This window comes from Dama dama, chromosome 9, assembly GCF_033118175.1.
Source record: "Dama dama isolate Ldn47 chromosome 9, ASM3311817v1, whole genome shotgun sequence".
NCBI classification, from domain to species: Eukaryota; Metazoa; Chordata; class Mammalia; order Artiodactyla; family Cervidae; genus Dama; species Dama dama.
The window spans coordinates 7851955-7875318 of NC_083689.1; the positions used below are offsets into that span (position 1 = coordinate 7851955).

General features: G+C 40.3%; 2 pseudogenes; both read left to right on the forward strand.

Annotated features, from left to right (window-relative positions):
* Positions 1–11167, forward strand: part of LOC133061554 (RNA-binding motif, single-stranded-interacting protein 2-like) — a 52356-nt pseudogene extending 41189 nt beyond the window's left edge.
* Positions 11168–20884: 9717 nt separating this feature from the next.
* Positions 20885–21568, forward strand: LOC133061178 (tropomyosin alpha-3 chain-like; annotated as a pseudogene).
* The last annotated feature ends 1796 nt before the right edge of the window (positions 21569–23364 follow it).

Genomic DNA, 23364 nt, shown 5'->3' on the forward strand with positions numbered 1-23364 from the left:
TCCACAGGAAACACTCAAACACAGTTCTGTCTCAGTCTCTGTGGGGTCTCTGGGTCCTGGTGCACACAAGGTTTGTTTGAGCCCTCTGAGCATCTCTGGCCAGAATGGGGTTTGATTCTAAACACGATTTTGCCCCTCCTATTGTCTTGCTGGGTCTTCTCCTTTGCCCTTGGACATCGGATATCTTCTTGAAGTCGCTCCAGCTCAGCCACCACTCCAGTGCCACACAGCTGCCGCTCCGGGGCCTACCTTCTCTCTGGGGCGCCTCTGTCCTTGGACAAGGGGTATCTCCTCAAAGTCATTACAGCACAGTGCTGGACCCAGATAACCATGATGATGTGATCACTCCTAGAACCAGACATCCTGGAATGTGAAGTCAAGTGGGCCTTAGGAAGCATCACTATGAACAAAGCTAGTGGAGGTGATGGAATTTCAGTTGAGCTATTTCAAATCCTGAAAGATGATACTGTGAAAGTGCTGCACTCAATATGCCAGCAAATTTGGGAAAGTCAGCAGTGGCCACAGGACTGGAAAAGGTCAGTTTTCATTCCAATCCCTAAGAAAGGCAATGCCAAAGAATGCTCAAACTACTGCACAATTGCACTCATCTCACATGCTAGCAAGTAATGCTCAAAATTCTCCAAGCCAGGCTTCAACAGTACGTGAACCATGAACTTCTAGATGTTCAAGCTGGTTTTAGAAAAGGCAGAGGAACCAGAGATCAAATTGCCAATATCCGCTGGATTATCAAAAAAGCAAAAGAGTTCCAGAAAAACATCTATTTCTGCATTATTGACTATGCCAAAGCCTTTGACTGTGTGGATCACAATAAACTGTGGAAAATTCTGAAAGAGATGGGAAAACTAGATCACCTGACCTGCCTCTTGAGAAATCTGTATGCAGGTCAAGAAGCAACAGTTAGAACTGACATGGAATAACAGACTGGTTCCAAATCTGGAAAGGAGTACATCAAGGCTGTGTCTTGTCATTGTGCTCATTTAACTTATACTCAGAGTATCTCATGAGAAATGCCAGTCTGGATGAAGCACAAGCTGGAATCAAGTTGCTGGGAGAAATATCAATAACCTCAGATGTGCAGATGATACCACCCTTATGGCAGAAAGAGAAGAACTAAGGAGCCTCTTGATGAAAGTGAAAGAGAAGAGTGAAAAAGTTCGCTTAAAACTCAACATTCAGAAAACTAAGATCATGGCATCCAGTCCCATCACTTCATGGCAAATAGATGGGGAAACAGTAGAAACAGTGACAGACTTTATTTGGGGGGACTCCAAAATCACTGCAGATGGTGACTGTAGCCATGAAATTAAAAGACGCTTGCTCCTTGTAAGAAAAGTTATGACCAAACTAGACAGCATATTAAAAAGCAGAGAGATTACTTTGCCAACAAAGGTCCACCTAGTCAAAGTTATGGTATTTCCAGTAGTCATGTATGGATACGAGTGTTGGACTATAAAGAAAGCTGAGCACTGAAGAACTGATGCTTTTGAACTATGGTGTTGGAGAAGACTCTTGAGAGTCCCTTGGACTGCAGGGAGATCCAACTGGTCAAACCTAAAGGAAATAAGTCCTGAATATTCACTGGAAGGACTGATGCTGAAGTAGAAACTCCAATACTTTGGCCATCTGATGGGAAGAACTGACTCATTGGAAAAGACCCTGATGCTGGGAAAGATTGAAGGCGGGAGAAGAAGGGGACGACAGAGGGTGAGGTGCTTGGATGGCATCACCAACTCAATGGACATGAGTTTGCACAAGCTCCGTGAGTTGGTGATGGCCAGGGAGGCCTGGCGTGCTGCAGTCCATGGGGTCACAGAATCAGACACAATTGAGCGACTCAACTGAACTGAACTGAATAGGTATATGAAGAAAAAAGCTTAACATTCCTAATCATCTTAGAAATGTAAAGCAAAACCACAATGAGGTATCAACTCTCATCAGTCAAAATGCCTATTATCAGAAGTCTACAAATAACAAACATTGGCAAGGATGTGGAGACAAGGAAACTTCAGTACATGTGGTGGAATTGTAAATTGGTGCATCCACTATGGAAAACAATGTGGAAGTTCCTCAAAAGACTAAATGTAGGACTACCTATGATCCAGTAAAAACACTGATTTGGAAAGATTCATGAACACCAATGTTCATAGAATTATTTTCATTATCCTAGATAGGTAAGCAATCTAAGTATCCATCAACAGATGAATGGATAAAGAAAATATGTTTTATACACACACACACACACACACACACATACACGCACACAATAGACTATTGCTCAGTCATAAAAAAGAATGAAATTCTGCTATTTGGAACAACATGGATGGGCCTAGAGAATATAATGCTTAGTGAAATAAGTCAGAGAAAGACAAATACTCTATGTTATCACTTATATGTGGAATATAAAATATAGAGAGCAAGCTAGTGATTACTAGTGGTGAGAGGGGAGGGGGACAGCGGAGACAGTTGTATGAGATAAAGTGACACAAACTACTATGTATAGAATAAATGAGTAACAAGGATATTTTGTAAAGCACAGAAAATAAAGCCATTAATCTGTAAATACCTTAAGTGGGGTGTCATCTTTAAAAATATTGAATCACTATGTTGTACACCAGAAATTAATATATTGGGCTAGCCAAAAAGGTTTGTGAAGGTTTTTTAGTAACATCTTACAAGAAAACCTGAATGAGGCATTTGGCCAATCCAATAATATTGTATTTCAACCATACTTCTCTCAAAATTGAAAAATCTGGGAAAGGAAGTACTCAGACCTCCACAGTTGGTAAGGTACAGTGGCCAACAATCCTTTAAAGAAGGAGTCTCCAAACTTTTTCTGTGAAGGGTCAGATAAAAGATATTTTACAATTTGTGTGTCATGCAGTCTCTGTCACAACTACCCAGTTCTGCCACTGTAGGCAAAAATAGCCTAAAGCAATATCTGAATAAAGAAATTAGCATAGCTGTGTTTCAACAAAACCTTAAAGTAGAAAGTGAAATGTTAGATGAGACCCACAGGTCATGTTATATTTGCCTCTGCTCGAAGGCAGTGAAATGGTAATAATTAGGCAAATTAGGCAAAAGTTTTTGAATTGTAAAGTTTTCAAAGATTGTAAATAAGCTACACTATACTAGATATAAACTATTTTAGAGAGATAAAGGAGAATAACATAGGAATAGAATAGACAGTATTCTTTAGTAGGTAATGAAGATATTTATGTCCTCAAAGGGTGAAGATGCTTTGAAATAGAAGATAATAATGTTATTTTCATTATATATAAACATTATTTTTTTCTAAATGTTTGGATTCTAAAACAATGCTGATAAAACAGCAAAAGTTTCATGCAGAAAATTATAAAACATCAAAAGTATATTTGAAACAAAAGAACAATTATTGAATATCTCGTTCTAAGGGTTTCTTTTCTTCATTCCTTCTCCTCTCTCCCTTCCTTCCTCCCTCCTTCCCTTTCTTCCTCTCTCCCTTCTTTCTCTCCTTTCTTCCTTTCTCTATTTCTGTCTTTTTCCTTGTTTTAATTAATTTAGTCTGTCAGTCCTTCCAAAAAGAATTCATCTGGTATAGATAAGCTAACTTGAATCTCATTCCAGACTTTCAAAATACTTTCATGATATTAAAAGTTATAGCAGGGAAAGGTATAGAATTCCAAATAATTAGCAACTGAAAGCTATTATTCCTGCCAAAGGATTTTAAACACTAAATTTTTTTTTAATAAAAAAGAAAAACAGACCTGAAAAGTCCAAATACTTGGATCTTCAGTAAAACAAATGTAAATTGTAAAACAAATATCCTTATTATGTTCAAGGGGGTAAAACCAGGCTTGTAAATTTCTGCAACAACTGGAAACTATAAATTTGACATAGATTAAAAAAGAAACAAATAAAACTTCCAAAAATGAAAAACACAAAAATCAAAATCAGATTTCATTGAAAGTCTTTAACAACAGTTTAGACCCAATCTTAAAAATGAATGAAATTTTGATACATTCTGCTCCAATACTTTGGCCACCTGATGTGAAAAGCCGACTCATTGGAAAAATCTCTGAGATTGAGGGCATGAGGAGAAGTGGGTGACAGAGGATGAGATGGTTGGATGGCATCACCAAGTCAATGAGCATGAGTTTGAGCAAGCTCTGGGAGATAGTGAAGGACAGAGAAGCTTGGCGTGCTGCAGTCCATGGGGTCACAGAGTCAGACATGACTGAGTGACTGAACAACAACAAAAATATTGATGAGCCTTGAAAACATTATGCTGAGTGAAGTAAGCAAGATACAAAAGAAAAAATACTGTATGATTCCACTTATATGAGATCCCTACAATAGGCAAATTCATAGGGACAGTAAATGGAACAGTGGTTACTTAGGGCAAGGGGAGATAGGAAATGCGGAGTTAGTTTAATGTGGACAGAGTTTCAGTATCTTTGGGAAGATAAAAAGTTCTGGAGATGGATGGTGGTGATGGTTGCACAACACTATGAGTGTATTTAATGCCACTGAACTGTACACTTTAAATGGTTTAAAATGTTAGGTTTTAAACTATGTCTATTTCATTATAATAAAAAATTTAATCTAATCTTTATGAAGGTAACAAAACTGTATTTTCACCAAATGTTTATATGTCTAATATAAAAATCTATTTTCTTTCAAAATTACAATAATTCTATCCCCTTCTACCTTTCAAGTATGGAAAGATGGTCTGAACTTGAGGAGCACATGACTGAGAGAAAACAAGAGAGAGACATCTCAAAACAGCTCTCAAAAGGGCCCTGTGCCTTGTTGCTGTGAGAAGCCAGGCCCCCACAAAAGTGTTGTACATGAGAGCTACATGGAAATACTCTCCCTTTTCTAGAATAAGTAGGCATAGAGTATCAAAACCAGTTTCCCAATAGGTACTAGCAAGTGTACTGGTGTTGACCATATTGATGTTGTTCTTGAGGGCAACTTGAATTCCCCAGGAGAATATGTCTGAGAAGCTGAATGGAGCCCAGAGACCAGTGGAAGTGAATGACCAGCATCCCATTAAAGTAAGAATGTGTCCATGCACATCTGCAAGATGAAAGATGACCAGAGATGAAACATTCCCAAGTCAATGCCTTGGCATAACCAAAGTCATCATCCTTCCCAGGATGGGGATAACTCCTGAACTAAATGAGATCTAGTTTTACAAAACAAGAGGTTTGGGCTTGCAAAGCAGAAATAAAACTCATTTACAAATCAATAAAGAAAAGTGCTGTTATTGTAATGTTGAATTAAAATTTGTAACTGTGAACTCTGGGGAGAGAATATACATTCTTTTAAAACATAGGTAGAATATCTTTAAAATAAATCCTATAATAGGCTACGAGAAATATCTCAACAAGTTTCAAGTTTTTTATATAATACAGGTCATATCCACTGACTATAATGGCTTAAAGATCAAAATCAGTAATAAAAAGTGGGGCTTCTCCAAACATCTTCAAAGCTAGGAAAAAACCCCACAACTTCTAGAGGATTCTTGGGTGAAAGAGAAAATCACTTACCACTCACATCACAGTTAATACTTTCTTCTTGAGATCAGAAAGACAGGGACATCCGTTCTCACCGCTCCTATTCAGTATTGTCCTGGAGTTCCTGGACAGTGTAACAAAAGAAGAAAAAGAAATAAAAAGAGCTTTCTAAAAATAGAAAGTAAACAGTAAATTCTTTTCTATTTATATGATTTTCTTTGTAGAAAATTCTCAATAATTTTTCAAAATGCTACTAGGGGCTGAGGGCAGGAAAGCGGAGGTGGGGCAGTTGCAAAGGCCCAGGATATGGCAGCATCAGAATGATAGAATTTCTAGAGAAGGGGAGAGCAGTACTTCTCTATGATCGGATAAGAGTGAGCCCTGTTCAAGAGGCCTCTTAGTGACCTTTGACATTCTAAGGCTAGAACTAACCTTCAGTACCCCGCCTCACATGCAGCTTGGTGGTTGAACAAACACGGAAGTCTGCAGCACGTGGTGTTGCTCAGAGACAGCTGAAGCAAACATCCCAACCGTGTGAACTTCAGCTTGGGCATAAATTTCAGGTTGGTCATATGTGTCATTGTCTCAGCAAATGGCACCGCCAAGCAATGGTACCCCCAACAGCAGCAGTGAGTGAGAGCATTTGTTAATGACCAACAGAGTAAAATCAATCTCTATGCCTGGTGATAACAACCAAGAACTAAGGACCAGGGCCTAGTCCATGTGAGCCATATGCAAGATTGTCTCCACTAAGGCCATACTGGGCAAGACCACAAACAAATGCAAAGGCTAAAGCTTTTTGACAGTCCTTCCTCAACACAGAAAGCTGTAACAGCACTGAGAGCCAGTAGTGTGCAGGCATAGGCAGCAAAGCAACAGAGCAGGACCCCACAAATGTATACATCTCAAGACTTCCCATTGTCAATGGGTGAGCAGAACCTGGAGGGAGTGCTGAAGCCCTCTGGTCAGTTTATCTCTCCTTGAGTCATTTGAGGCACCAGTGGGACCAGCAGAGGGGTTGGCTTTGTAAGGATGGAATCCACAGAGAAGTGTAGAACCTCTTGGCCACCGGTTTTCATGCATCCATCATCACCCACTTTAATAGAAAATATATTAAGACAGCTTCTGGAGTACCAGCCCCATCTGATCCTTTGATGTACAGATTTGCTCATAGGGATCCAAAAAATGACAGAACTAAGAAAAATTGCAAAATGGATGGGCCTGGCCAAGGAATGGAAATGTGGGTGGTGTGGCATTGACCTGTGACCCCACCACAGCTCCTCATATTGGGTCTTACATCACCCCCAACAGAAGGCTTGCTTAATCTGCACTGTCCCCATATCTTCCATCTCCTGTGTCTTTATATCAGAGAGTAACTCAGACACCTCCTCCACAAGTACCTAACCTGTCTTGAAAGCACCATCAGTCATAACTCATGTAGCCTTCAGGTTCCATTCTGACACCAGGAATAGATCATCTCATTTCTCTACAGCCTGCCTCCATGATGGGACCTCTCACCCAGCAACTGGACTGCCTCTACCTCAGCAGCATGGCCACATATATGCCAATAGCTGTAGTTATATGAGGAACTTATGTCTCCCAGTACACCCCTCTGCCTTATAATCTTTCAATCAAGAGCAGCCAGCACAATTGAGTGACAGATGGATGCTCCCTCAGACCATAGGGTCAACTTTTCCAGCTTAACAAGTAACAGTGGATTTCCTGCCCCATCTTTGTTGACTATAAATGAATTCTTGGAGATGTTGAGGCTCCAGACTCCAGAGAACTGACTAGGAATACAGCCCCTTGGTGTGTGGGCCTTACTAAGGATGAACACTTGGCCGTCAGTTTTCACAAGCCTGGGCCTGATTAAAGAAACACTGGAGCAATTAGATATTCCAGGGGTCATGTATGGATGTGAGAGCTGGACCATAAAGAAAGCTGAGCACTGAAGATTTGATGCTTTTGAACTGTGGTGTTGGAGAAGACTCTTGAGACTCCCTTGGACTGCAAGGAGATCTAACCAGTCCATCCTAAACGAAATCAGTCCTGAATATTCATTAGAAGGACTGATGCTAAAGCTGAAACTCCAATACTTTGGCCACCTGATGCGAAGAACTGACTCATTGGAAAAGACCCTGATGCTGGGAAAGAATGAAGGCAGGAGGAGAAGGGGGTGACAGAGGACAACATGGCTGGATGGCATCACTGACTCAATGGGCATGAGTTTGAGCAAGCTCCAGGAGTTGGTGATGGACAGGGAAGCCTGGATGGCTGCAGTTCATGGGGTCACAAAGAGTCAGACACGACTGAGCAACTGAACTGACTGACTGACTGAAGGTAAAAAAGGGGAAAACAAACCCTAAATTTCATTAAAAAAAATTATCTCAAAACTGACCATGGGTTTATATATAAATTTTAAAACCTATAAAAATTTTAGAAGAAAATTTAAGAGAAAAATTTCCAGGGCCTAAAGCTAGGTGAACAGTTCTCAGATGAAATGCTAGAAGTATGATCCATAAAAGGGAAAATTAGTAAATTATACACAGTCATAATTAAAAGCTTTTGCTCTATGATAGACCATGCCAAGGGAATAAGGAGACAAGATAAAGACTTGTAGAAAACATCTACAAGTCATATATCTGACATAAGACTCACATCTAGAATATATAAAGAACTCTCAAAACTCAGCGCTAAATAATCTGATTGTAAGTGGGCAGAAGACATGAATATATTATCAAAGGGATGGTAAAATTGATGGTAAATAATCAAATGAAAAGATGTTCAACATAATTAATTATTAGAGGAATAAGATATCACTACACAATAATATAACAGCTAAAGTAAAAAACAGTAGCAATACCAAATATTGTTGACCATATTGAGAACCTAGGCCTCTCAGAGAGTGCTGGTGAGAATATAAAATGGCATAGCCTCTCTGGCAAATTAAACATGCACTTACCATACAAATCAGCAATTGCATCCTTGCACATATATTCCAGAGAAATGAGCATTTTTGTTCACACAAAAATCTATATGTGAATATCCATAGCATCCTTACTCAAATAGCAAAAAAAGAATAATAATAATAATAATGGAAATAATCTAAATGTATTTCAGTGAGTGAATGATAAAAATTCTAGTGTTGATGCATCCATACAAAAGAATACTACTCAGCAATAAAAAGAATGTGTTAAGATTTCCAGAATGGTGGTGTGAGGAACTTAAGAAAACCTCTCCCCTAGACAGACATCTATTAGTGTGGCCAAAATTTGCAGTTGTCACCACGTAAAGACTAGATATTTATCAAAGAGTTTACAACAAATTGAGAAATAATTATCTTTAAAAATTATGTAAACTTAGTAAGTGGGAGACTGTGGTATTTGAGCTGGGGACTGCATCCATTCCCTCACATCTCTGTCTTGTGTTTCAGTTGGGTAGGCAGCCAAGTAGCATTTCCCTTCTCTCCCAGTTCCATAGTATGGAAGAGCTCTTCAGGGTGGATCTGGCAGTCAGTGGACATAAGCAGATTATCTACCATAGCTCAGTGACACAGAAGGCCTAACTTGAATGGGTGGTGGCAAGTCAGGCAACAATCCATCTTCCACCTTACCTTACCTTCCACCTTCTACCCTCAACCTCACCTTCCACCATGTAGAGAAGATCTAGGTGGGTGGTTAGTGAAGAGTGCACAAGCACTTTACAAAACAGCTCTATGTACTGGGGAAGCTACTTTGGTGGCCTCAGCAACAGAGTTGCAACTTCTAGCTCCACCGAGTCTTGGGGCGTAAATATTCTGTGTAGATTCAATAGCCAGTGAACATATACAGATGCCATCCTTCCTGGCTCTGAGCTGTGGAAGATCCATAGTGAGCAGTGTCAGGAACTGGGAAGCAATACCTGTTCCTGCCCACCTTCCTTACACACAACTCCTATTCCATAGCACAAAAGTTCTTCCTAGGGAGGAGTGGAGCAAGCCTCAAAGCCTGGCAACACCTTGCCCCGACCAAGGAGCTTGACTTGACTTCAACTGGATCAGGCTGTGAGGCAATTTATGTCACATGGCTGTTGTAAACATTGAAGTAGTCAGCTAGTAGTTAGTAGAAGCTAAAAGCTGGGTGTTATACAAATAGAAGCAGACCAGCCAAAAATTTGATGGGGACATTGGAGAAAGAGACAAAGAGAGCCAGCTAAAATCAGTCATCTTGGTGGACGAGGAGACTACACACATTCCCAAGAGTGTTAACTCTGTGGAGCAACACCAAAGGCTACACCGAAGGGAAAGTAGACCTCACTGAACAGGTCCAACCAGGTCTGTAAACAAATGAACAAGCAAACAATACAACAAGCCCATTTCTGGGGAACTGGGAAATATCCAAAGTTACTACAACATATTATCTGAAATGTCAAGTTTTAAGAAAATATATATAAATAAACAGCAAAATTGATTGATACACAAGAAAAAAGCAGGTGGTAGGAACCATCTGCAAAAGTGCACTAACATTTTGGTAAACAAAGATACAAAGTCTTTGTGTTCAAAGAACTGATGACAGTGTCTGCCCAAACAGATAATATCAATAGAGATAAAAATCACAAAAAATCAAATAAAGTTACAGAGTTAAAAAGAACATAATCAAAAGGAAAAATTTACTAAAGAAATCAACAGTAGATTTAATGTAGAAGAGTAATTAGCACACTTGAAGAGAGATGTGCACTCTGAAGGAATAAATAAAAAATAATGAAGAAAAACTGACAGGGCTGCCAAGAAATGGTGTACACCGTTAAGGGCACCAACATATGCATAACAGGAATACCAGAAGGTAAGGAGAAAGGAATAGAACAAATGTTAGATGAAATCATTGTTGAACATTTTCCATGTTAGGTGAAAAATAGTACCTAACACATCTGTTGTAAGCTGAAGATTGGCCTCCCCAAATGCATCTTCACCCTAATTTTCAGAGAACATTACCTTGTATGGCAAAAGAAACTTTGCAGAAAAGATTAAGTTAAGGATCTTGAGAAAGGGAGATTTATACTGGATTATTTGGGTGGGCCCAATGTAATCACAAGGATCTTTATTAGAGGGAGGCAGGAAGGCCAGAGTAGGAGATATGACAGTAACAAGAGATTGGATTAATGTGGCCATAAATCAGGGAATATCAGCAGTCTCTAGATATTGGAGGAGACAGGGAATAGGTTCTTTCCAGGAACCTCCAGAAGGAACTAGCCTTAATAGTGTCTTGAGTTTAGTCCCCTAAGACTCATTTCAGACTTCTGACTTCCAGAACAGTAAGAGAATAAATTTATGTAGATTTAAGCCCTAAATCTGTGGTAATTTGTTATAACAGTACTAGGAAGCTAACACAACATTCAAAATGCTCAAGAACTTCAAGTAGAATAAATACAAAGAGATTAACACCCAGACACATCATATCGAAGAAATATTGAGACAAAGAGAAAAACCTTGAACCCCGAAACAAGAAAAATGAATCCTCAAAAGGGAATCCCAAAATATTAAGTTAACTTCTCATCAAAAACAATGGTAACCAGAGAGCAGTGGAAAACATAATCAGAGGGCTGAAAGAAAAAAAAAAAAAAAGCCATCAATCAAGAATCTTATACTCAGTAAAACTATCTTTAAAAAATGAAGGCATTAAAAAAATAGAAAAATCCAAGATAAGAGAATTTGCTGCTTGCAGATCTGCTTCACAAGATTTCTTAAAGAAATTCCTTGGGCTACAAGTAAATGACCACAGATGACAATCTGAATCCACATGAAAAAATGAAGAGCTCTGGCAAAGGTAGTTACAAAGGGCAGTTACAAAAGACACTACAATGCACTACAATGCACACATCCCTTGTCTCCCTTTAACTTACTTTAAAAGCAATTTCATAAAGCTATATGTATGTATGATGTATAAAGCTAATTTTATTTTTGGGATTATTAACATAGAAACATAATACCTTTGATAATAACAGCATAAAAGTGGTGGGTGGGTAAGTAAATAACACTATATGGGAACACGAATTCATAGGAAGAGATGAACATAGAGATGGTAAATGAGAAAGTTAAGCTGTGGGGGCAGGGGCTCTGGGTGCAGCAGACCTGGGTATGGCATAAGCCCTCTTGGAGGAGGTCGCCATTAACCCCACCACAAAAACGCCAGAACATAATCAGGACTGAGGAAACAGACTCTTGGAGAGCACAAACAAAACCTTGTGCACACCAGGATCCAGGAGAAAGGAGCAGTGACCCCACAAGAGACTGACCCAGACATGCCCGTGAGTGTCCAGGAGTCTCTGGTGGAGGCATGGGTCAGCAGTGGCCCGCTCCAAGTCGGGGCATTGAGTGCAGCAGTGGGACCTTTTGAAGGAGGTCTCCATTATCTTCTTTACCTCACCATAGTTTGACCTCAGGTCAAGCAACAGGGAGGGAACACAGCCCAGCCCATCAACAGAAAATTGGATTGAAGATTTACTGAACATGGCCCCGCCCATCAGAACAAGACCCAGTTTCCCCTCAATCAGTCTCTCCCATCAGGAAGCTTCCATAAGCCTCTTATCCTTATCCATCAGAGGGCAGATGGAATGAAAACCACAATCACAGAAAACTAACCAATGTGATCACATGGACCACAGCCTTGTCTAACTCAATGAAACTATGAGCCATGCCATGTAGGGCCACCCAAGATGGATAGGTCATGGTGGAGAGTTCTGACAAAATGTGGTCCACTGGAGAAGGGAATGGCAAAACACTTAAATGATCATGCCTTGAGAACCCCATGAAGAGTATGAAAAGGCAAAAAGGTGACACTGAAAGATGAACTCCCCAGGTTAGTAGGTGCCCAATATGCTACTGGAAAAGAGTGGAGAAATAACTCCAGAAAGAATGAAGTGACGGAGCAAAAGTGAAAACAACACCCAGTTGTGGATGTGACGGGTGATGGAAGTAAAGTCTGACACTATAAACAGCAATATTGCATAGGAACCTGGAATGTTAGGTCCATGAATCAAGGCAAATTGGAGTGGTCAAACAGGAGATGGCAAGAGTGAACGTCGGCATTTTAGGAATCAGTGAACTAAAATGGACTGGAATGGTGAATTTAACTCAGATGACCATTATATCTACTACTGTGGGCAAGAATCCCTCAGAAGAAATGGAGTAGAAATCATAGTCTACAAAAGAGCCCAAAATGCAGTACTTGGATACAATCTCAAAAATGACAGAATAATCTCTGTTTGTTTCCAAAGCAAATCATTCAATATCACAGTAATCCAAGTCTATGCCCCAACCAGGAATGCTGAAGAAGCTGATGTTGAATGATTCTATGAAGACCTACAAGACCTTCTAGAACTAACACCCAAAAAAGATGCTCTCTTCATTATATGGGACTGGAATGCAAAAGTAGGAAGTCAAGAGATACCTGGAGTAACAGGCAATTTATTCCAAAGAGAAATTTGGTCTTGGAGTACAAAACAAAGCAGGTCAAAGGCTAACAGAGTTTTGCCAAGAGAATGTGCTGGTCATAGCAAACCCCCTCTTCCAACAACACAGGAGAAGACTCTACACATGGACATCAACAGATGGTCAATACCAAAATCAGAATGATTATATTCTTTGCAGCCAAAGATACAGAAGCTCTATACAATCAGTAATATACAATCAGCTCTATACCAGGGCTTCCCTGGTGGCTCAGACATTAAAGTGTCTGCCTGCAATGTGGAAGACCTGGGTTCAATCCCTGGGTTGGGAAGATCCCCTGGAGAAGGCAATGGCAACCCACTCCAGTACTCTTGCCTGGAAAATTCCATGGATGGAGGAGCCTGGTAGGCTACAGTCCATGGAATTGCAAAGAGTCGGACACGACTGAGCCACTTCACTGGTTCATACAATCAGCAAAAACAAGACCAGGAGCTGACTGTGGCTCAGCTCATGAACCCCTTATTGCCAAATTCAGACTTAAACTGAAGAAAGTAAGGGAAACCACTAGACTATTCAGGTATGACCTAAATCAAATCCCTAATGATTATACAGTGGAAGTGACAAATAGTTTCAAGGGATTAGATCTGATAGACAAAGTACCTGAAGAACTCTGGATGGAGGTTCGTGACATTGTATAGGAGGCAGTGATCAAGACAATCCTCAAGAAAAAAAAATGCAAAAAGGCAAAATGGTTGTCTGAGGAGGCCTTACAAATAGCTGAGAAAAGAAGGAAGCAAAAAGCAAAGGAGAAAAGGAAAGATATACCCATTTGAATGCAGAGTTCCAAAAAACAGCAAAGAGAGATAAGAAAGCCTTCCTTAGTGATCAGTGCAAAGAAATAGAGGAAAACAATAGAATGGGAAAGACTAGAGATCACTTCAAGAAAATTAGAGATACCAAGGGAACATTCTATGCAAAGATGAGCACAATAAAGGACAGAAATGGTATGGACCTAACATAAGCAGAAGATATTAAGAAGAGGTGGCAAGAATACACAGAAGAACTATACAAAAAAGATCTTCACGACCCAGATAATCATGATAGTATGATAACTCACCTAGAGCCAGACATCCTGGAATGTGAAGTCAAGTGGGCCTTAGGAAGCATCACTATGAACAAAGCTAGTGGAGGTGATGGAATTTCAGTTGAGCTATTTCAAATCCTAAAAGATGATGCTGTGAAAGTGCTGCACTCAATATGCCAGAAAATTTGCAAAAGTCAGCAGTGGCCACAGGACTGGAAGAGGTCAGTTTTCATTCCAATCCCAAAGAAAGGCAATGCCAAAGAATGTTCAAACTACTGCACAATTGCACTCATCTCACATGCTAGCAAAGTAATGTTCAAAATTCTCCAAGCCAGGCTTCAACAGTACATGAACCATGAAATTCCAGGTGTTCAAGCTGGTTTTAGAAAAGGCAGAGGAACAGAGATCAAATTGCCAACATTCGCTGGATCATTTAAAAAGCAAGAGAGTTCCAGAAAAACATCTATTTCTGTTTTATTGACTATGCCAAAGCCTTTGACTGTGTAGATCACAATAAACTGTGGAAAATTCTTCAAGAGATGGCAAAGCAGACCACCTGACCTGCCTCCTGAGAAATCTGTATGCAGGTCAAGAAGCCACAGTTAGAACTGGACGTGCAACAACAGACTGGTTCCAAATCGGGAAAAGAAAACATCAAGGCTGTATATTGTCACCCTGTTTATTTAACTTATACACAGAGTACATCATGTGAAATGCTGCTCTGGATGAAGCACAAACTGGAATCAAGTTGCTGAGTGAAATATCAATAACCTCAGATAAGCAGATGACATCACCCTTATGGCAGAAATTGAAGAACTAAAGAGCCTCTTGATGAAAGTCAAAGAGGAGAGTGAAAAAGTTGGCTTAAAACTCAACATTCAGAAAACTAAGATCATGGCATCTGGTCCCATCACTTCATGGCAAATAGATGGGGAAACAGTGACAGGCTGTATTTTGGGGGGCTCCAAAATCACTGCAGATGGTGATTTCAGACATGAAGTTAAAAGACGCTTGCTCCTTGGAGGAAAAGCTATGACCAACCTAGACAGCATATTAAAAAGCATAGTGATTACTTTGACAACAAAGGTCCATCTAATCAAAGCTATGGTTTTTCCAGTAGTCATGTATGGATGTGAGCTGCTGCTGCTAAGTCACTTCAGTCATGTTCACTCCGTGTGAACCCATAGATGGCAGCCCACCAGGCTTCCCCATCCCTGGGCTTCTCCAGGCAAGAACACTGGAGTGGGTTGCCATTTCCTTCTCCAATGCAGGAAAGTGAAAAGTGAAAGTGAAGTTGCTCAGTCATGTCTGACTCTTCACGACCCCCTGGACTGCAGCCTATAAGGCTCCTCTGTCCACAGGATTTTCCAGGCAAGAGTATTGGAGTGGGTTGCCATTGCCGTCTCCCATGGATGTGAGAGTTGGACTATAAAGAAAGCTGAATGCAGAAGTGATCCTTTTGAACTGTGGTGTTGGAGAAGACTCTTGAGAGTCACTTGGACTGCAAGGAAATCCAACTAGTCAATCCTAAAGAAATCAGTCCTGAATATCCATTGGAAGGACTGATGCTGAAGCTGAAACTCCAATACTTTGGCCACCTGATGCAAAGAACTGACTCACTGGAAATGATCCTGATACTGGGAAAGATTCGTGGAGGGAGGAGAAGGGGACAACAGAGGAAGAGATGGTTGGATGGCATCACTGATGCAATGGACATGAATTTGACTAAGGTCTGGGAGTTGGTGATGGACAGGGAAGCCTGGCATGCTGCAGTCCATGGAGTCACGAAAAATCAGACACAACTGAGCGACTGGACTGAACTGACTGAACTATAACTGTATGCTTGCTCTTCTTTCTTCCCTAAGATTCTTTAAAGGACATCAATTATGTAAATTAATAATTATAGCAATGTGTTATTGGGTTTGTAACACACACACACACACACACACACACACACACGCAGGCTTCCTAACTGGCACTAGTGGTAAAGAATCCGCCTGCCAATGCCAATGCAGGAGACATAAGAAGCTCAGGTTTAATCCCTGGGTCTGGAAGATCCTCTTGAGGAGGGCAGAGCAACCCACTTCAGTATTCTTGCCTGGAGAATCCCATGGACAGAGGAACCTTGGTGGGTCACAGTCCATAGGGTCGCAAAGAGTCAGACACAACTGAAGCAACTTAGGACACATGCAGTATGTACAGTGATAATACAACAAAAGTGGGGAGAAAGGAGAACTGTAAAGGAGTAAAGTTTCTATATGTTCTTGATTTAAGTTAATTTAAATCTGGAGTCCGTTTTGATAAGATTTATACAGGCATATCTCATTTTACTTGCCTCACTTTATTATGTTTTGCAGGTTTTGCTTTTTTTTTTTTTTTAAACAAATTGAAGGTTTGCGGCAATCTAGTGCCAAGAAAGTCTTATTGGTACCATTTTTCCAACAGCGTTTGCTCATTTTATGTCTCTATGTCACAGTAATTTTTGCAGTATCATAACCCCTTCACCAACAGAAATATTATGAATGGTTAAAACGTAATTCAAATGCAGACATTATCAGACTAGATAAAACAAAACAAAGATCCTACTACTTACTGTCCCCAAGTGACACACTTTAAATTCAAAGATACAAACAGTAAAAGGATGTCGGAAAAAAAATACCAAGAAAACCACAGAAGAACTGGAGTAGCTATACCAGTACCAGGCAAAATGCATGTTAAAACAAAAATATTACTAGAGACAAAGGACATTCAAAAACTATAAAAGAGGCAATTCATTATGAACATATATCCATTGAAAACATAGTCTAAAATTCATGCAGCAAGAATTGACAGAATTGAAGAGGAGAAATAGACAATAACAATGGCAAGAAGAATACTTTAATAATCCATTTCAGTAATAGATATAGTTGAAGATAAACAATGACAAACAAGACTGGCACAATACCATAAACCAATTAGACCTTGGATCTATGGAATGCTCCATACAATAACAGCAGAATACACATTTTTCTCTAGAACACATGGGATCTTCTCTAGAATAGATCACATGTGATGTCAAAAAATAACCTCAATAAATTTAAAGAATTGAAATCATATCACTGATACCCTTTAGCCAAAATGGAATTGTCTGAAATGAATAATAGAATAAAATCTTATAAATTTACAAATATATGGGAAGTAAATAACAAATGGGTGAATTTATAAATATATGGAAAGCAAATAACCAGTGGGTCAAAGAAAATATGACAAGGTAAATTAGAAAATACTTTGAGATAAATGAAAACATCATAAAGCATCATAACACATCAAAACATGATTTGTTAAAACAAGTGTTAAAAGTAATTTTATAACTTCAAATACCTACATGAAGAAATAGAAAATTCTCAAATCAACAATGACCTTTAACAAGAGGAAAGAAAATAAATTAAACCCAAAACAAACAAAAGGAAGGAGTTGATAAAGATTACAGTGAATCAGTAAAATAAAAGAATAGAATACAAAATAGAGAAAATAACCAAAAGTTAGTTCTTTGAAAATACCAACAAAATTGACAAATCTTTAACTAGACTGACAGTGGGAAAAAAAAAAAAAAAGAATCTGGAATGATTTACCAAAAAAAAAAAAAAAAAAGGTTTATGAGGGGCTATGAACAATGGCATTTCAGCAAATGAGATAATATAAGTGAAATGGACAGGCTCCGAGAAAGGCACAGAGAACCCAGACTCAAGGAGAAAGAGAATGTCTGATTAGATCCATTACAAAAGATCAGATTAGTGATTTTTAAGACTTTCCACAAAGGAAAGCCTAGGACTAGATGACTTTGCAGGTGGCGCTAGCGGTGAAGAACCTGCCTGCCAATGCAGGAGACAAGAGATGCAGGTTTAATCCCTGGGTCAGGAAGATCCCCTGGAGGAAGGCATGGCAACCCACTCCAGTATTCTTGCCTGGAGAACCCCATGGACAGAGGAGCCTGGGAGCTACAGTCCACGGGGTTCCAAAGAATCAGACACTACTGAGGTGACTTAGCACAACACAGATGACTTCAATGGTAAATTCCACCAGAAATTTAAAGAAGAATTAGTATTAATCACAAATTCCTCCAGAAATAGAAGAGGAGGGGATATTTCTCAATTCATTCTTTGAGGTATTTCCCTGATACCAAAGACAGAAAATATCATCACAAGAAAACTACAGATTATTGTCTCATAAAATCTATACATAAAAATTCTCAGTAAACGGACTTCCCTGGTGGTCCAGTGGTTAAGACTCTGTGCTTCCAATGCAGGGGGCATGGGTTCAACCCCTACTTGGGGAACTAAGATCCCCACGCCACTATGTAGATATCTATATATATATTTATACACATTCTCAGTAAAATACTATCAAACTGAATCTAGCAACAAAGGAAAAGGGTTATACTCCATGACCAAGTGGGATTTATGCCAGAAATGCAAGGTCAAATTAGTACTCCAAAATCAATTAATTTTATAAAACATATTAATAGATTAAGAACAAAGTATACATTATAATCTCAACAGATACAGAAAACCATTTTAAAAAATCAATACCTTTTCATAATAAAATATTCAACAAACTAGCAGAATATAGAAGACTTCCTATAGAAGCCTCAGTTCAGTTCAGTTCAGTCGCTCAGTCGTGTCCGACTCTTTGCGACCCCATGAATCGCAGCACACCAGGCCTCCCTGTCCATCACCAACTCCCGGAGTTTACTCAAACTCATGCCCATCGAGTCAGTGATGCCATCCAGCTATCTCATCCTCTGTCATCCCCTTCTCCTCCTGCCCCCGATCCCTCCCAGCATCACAGCCTTTTCCAATGAGTCAACTCTTCGCATGAGGTGGTCATGTACTGGAGTTTCAGCTTCAGCATCAGTCCTCCCAATGAACACCCAGGACTGATCTCCTTTAGGATGGACTGGTTGGATCTCCTTACAGTCCAAGGGACGCTCAAGAGTCTTCTCCAACACCACAGTTCAAAAGCATCTATTTTTCGGCACTCAGCTTTCCTCACAGTCCAACTCTCACATCCATACATGACCACTGGAAAAACCATAGCCTTGACCAGACGGACCTTTGTTGGCAAAGTACTGTCTCTGCTTTTTAATATGCTATCTAGGTTGGTCATAACTTTCCTTCCAAGGAGTAAGCATCTTTTAATTTCATGGCTGCAATCACCATCTGCAGTGATTTTGGAGCCCCCAAAAATAAAGTCTGACACTGTTTCCACTGTCTCCCCATCTATTTCCCATGAAGTGATGGGACCAGATGCCATGATCTTAGTTTTCTGAATGTTGAGCTTTAAGCCAACTTTTTCACTCTCCTCTTTCATTTTCATCAAGAGGCTTTTTAGTTCCTCTTCACTCTCTGCCATAAGGATGGTGTCATCTGCATATCTGAGGTTATTGACATTTCTCCTGGCAATCTTGTTTCCAGCTGGTGCTTCTTCCAGCCAGCGTTTCTCATGATGTACTCTGCATATAAGCTAAATAAGCAGGGTGACAGTATACAGCCTTAATGTACTCCTTTTCCTATTTGGAACCAGTCTGTTGTTCCATGTCCAGTTCTAACTGTTGCTTCCTGACCTATAGAAGCCTATTAGAATATAAAAGATTTCCTCAATGTGATCAAGACTGTGTGCAAAACCCCCACAGTGAACATCCTACTTAATGGTGAATGACTTACTGGATGCTTTCTCCATAAGATGAGGAACAAGACAAAGCTGTCTGCTCTCACCACTTCTTTATTTTTTTTCAATTAATTTATTTTAATTGGAGGATAATTACTTTACAATATTGTGATGGTTTTTGCCATACATCAAACATGAATCGGCCACAGGTATACATGTGTCCCCACGATCCTGAACCCCCTCCCATCTCCCTCCCTACTGCATCCATCTGGGTAGTTCCAGAGCACCAGCTTTGGGTGCCCTGCTCCATGCATCGAACTTGCACTGGTCACATATCTTACATATGGTAATGTACACGTTTCAATGCTATTCTCTCAACTCATTCCACCCTTGCCTTCTCCCACTGAGTCCAAAAGTCTGTTCTCTGTATCTGTGTCTCTTTGCTGCCCTGCATGTTGTATTGTCAGTACTGTCACTTCTATTCATCATTTTGCTGGATGCTCCAGCCAAGGAAATTAGGCAAGAAAAGAAATAAAAGTTATCCAGACTGGAAAATATGAAGTACTGAACAACTGAAGGGAAATTAATAAAATGATTCCATTTACAGTGGCATCAAAAGAATAAAACACTTAAATAGAAGTGAAAGCTTTGTACACTGAAAACCATAAAGCCTTCTAGAAAGAGTTTAAAGAATTTCTAAATAAATGTTAATATAAAAACATTCAATGTTCATGAATCAGAAGACTTAATACTGTTAAGATGGCAATAGTCTCCATATTGATCTATAGAATCAGTGAAATTTCTATCAAAGTTCTAGCTGCTTGTTTTTTCATAATTCAAGATGCAGATCCTAAAATCTATACGAAAATTTAAGGATTCAGAACTGAAAAAATAGTTTTTTCAAAAACCCAAGATTGGAGGAGTCATATTTCTTGATTTGATTTTAAAACTACAAAATTATACAAAGACAGTGTGGTGCTGGCATAAAGATACCACACACAAACATTAGCTCAAAATGATTATAAAAACCTAACTGTAGAGTTCCGGTATTTCAGGGTGGAGCAGACGGAAGTAGGGGTGAGAAGCGACTGCAACGCCGATTGGAGGAGGCAGGAACCCGAAGGCAAGCAGGAGCTGGTTGGGGACCGTGGCAGGGATCACCACCATCGAGGCGGTGAAGCGCGAAGATCCAGGTTCTGCAGCAGCAGGCCAATGATGCAGAGGAGAAGGCCGAGCGCCTCCAGCGGGAAGTGGAGGGGGAAAGGCGGGCCCGAGAACAGGCTGAGGCTGAGGTGGCCTCCTTGAACCGTAGGATCCAACTGGTTGAAGAGGAGCTGGACCGAGCTCAAGAGCGCCTGGCCACTGCCCTGCAAAAGCTGGAGGAAGCTGAGAAAGCTGTGATGAGAGTGAGAGAGGTATGAAAACCGAGCCTTAAAAGATGAAGAAAAAATGGAACTCCAGGAAATCAACTCAAAGAAGCTAAGCGCATTGCAGAAGAGGCAGACAGGAAGTATGAAGAGGTGGCTCATAAGTTGGTGATTATTGAGGGAGACTTGGAACGCACAGAGGAGCGAGCCGAGCTGGCGGAGTCCCATTGCCGAGATGGATGAGCAAATCAGACTGATGGACCAGAACCTGAAGTGTCTGAGTGCTGCTGCAGGAAAGTACTCTCAAAAAGAAGACAAATATGAGGAAGAGATAAAGATTCTTACCGATAAACTCAAGGAGGCAGAGACACGTGCTGAGCTTGCTGAGAGATCGGTAGCCAAGCTGGAAAAGACAACTGATGATTTGGAAGATAAACTGAAATGCACCAAAGAGGAGCACCTCTGTACACAAAGGATGCTGGACCAGACTCTGCTTGACCTGAATGAGGTGTAGAACACCCCAGTCCCGCCCTGCCGCCGCTCCTCCCTCTCACCCGGACTCCGCTGAGGCCAGCCTGCCCGAAGCTGACCTTTAAACTGAGGGCTGATCTTTAACTGGAAGGCTGCTTTCTCCTTTTGCCACCTCTCCCACCCCCTTTCTCCTGTGTCCTTTTCGCCAAACTGTCTCTGCCTCTCCCCAGAGATTCCAGCTGGGCTAGAGGCTGAGCACCTTTGGGAACAACGTTTAAGGGAATGTGAGCACAATGCAAAGTGTCTTTAAAAGCATGTTGTGATGTACACATTTTGTAATTACCTTTTTTGTTGTTGATGTAACAACCATTTGTAAAAAACATTCCAGATAATTCCGTAGTTCTGAAGCAGCAGTTCAATCCCTTTCTCACTTTTGGAAGGTAACATTTCAGCTTAATGCATATTGCCTTCTCCAGAGAGAAAGGGAAAAGGTTTGGGCCTGCCTTACTGAGAGCCTAGCAGCCCAGAGAAAGGCTCCATTTGGGGAAACCTCATTGCTCTGTGAAAAGTACCCGCCAAACCAGAAAGATGATTCCAGGAGGAGTTAGCCAAAAAAAAATAAAAATAAAAAAAGTGCTGTTCAGGTTTTCAGATTTACGGTATCTTTGGGCAACTTTTTCCTTTTTTCATCAGAAGTGACCAAACAATTAAGATGGTGAAACCTCTGAGACCAAATCCTTGTCCCAGCTCTACCCTGTTCCCAACTGCTCACAGAACGAATCATGTGCCCTTTATGTTGAAGTGACCACTTATTTGCTCTCCTGCCTCCTTGAAAGGAAAGAAAATTATGTTTTGCCACTGATTTAGCCATATGAAATTCATCTCATCACCCTTTTCTGGGTCTGAAGCTGCTGTCTCTAAAAGTGCCATCTCATTGTGCTTTGTATCAGTGCTGTAGAAATCTTGAAAAGCTTACGTACAGAACTTTTAAAATTTTCTATTATTTTGGAACTTTGCTTCTTTGGGGTTGAGGCACACTGGTCACCCCTCTGCCTGTGAGAGCTCGCTACAGTCTGTGGGCTAGCAGTGTGCTGATCTTTTGAACTTTCTTTCCCTACCCAATCCCCCTTTTTTGATGAGGTTTCAGTGAGGTCTGTTAGGTGCATCCTGCAGCTTAATTAGCTTAAAATGTTCTCTCCTTTGGTGTGGTCTCTTTGGGGACCAACTGGGAGAAAAAAAAAATGAATAGTGTAACTGTTTTGATACTGAAAATTGATAAATGTCTTTTTGAAATAAAGAACTAGTCCCTCCAAAAAAAAAAAAAAACCTAACTGTAAAAGCTAAAAGTCTAAAACTTTTAGATGAAAACATAAGATTAAATCTTCGTGATTTGGGGTATGTCAATGTTTTCTTAAATGTGATATAAATCACACCTCATCACAGTATATAATCCTTTTTACATATTTTTCTTTATTAAATGGTCCATGGGTGGTGGCATATTTTTTATTAGCTTTTAGAGTGCTGAAAAAGTTGATTTTGACAATGTTTGATGCTGCTTTATGGAGAAGAGGATTTTCAGGGAGGTGTCAGTCTCAGTTCAGTTTAGTTGCTCAGCCGTGTCTGACTCTTTGCAACACCATGGACTGCAGCATGCCAGGCCTCTCTGTCCATCACAAACTCCCAGATGGTATTCCCATCCCAGAGTTTACTCAAACCCACGTCCATTGAGTCAGTGATGCCGTCCAATCATCTCATCCTCTGTCATCCCTTTCTCCTCCCGCCTTCAATCTTTCCCAGCATCAGGGTCTTTTCCAATGAGTCAGTTCTTCCCATCAGGTGGCCAAAGTATTGGAC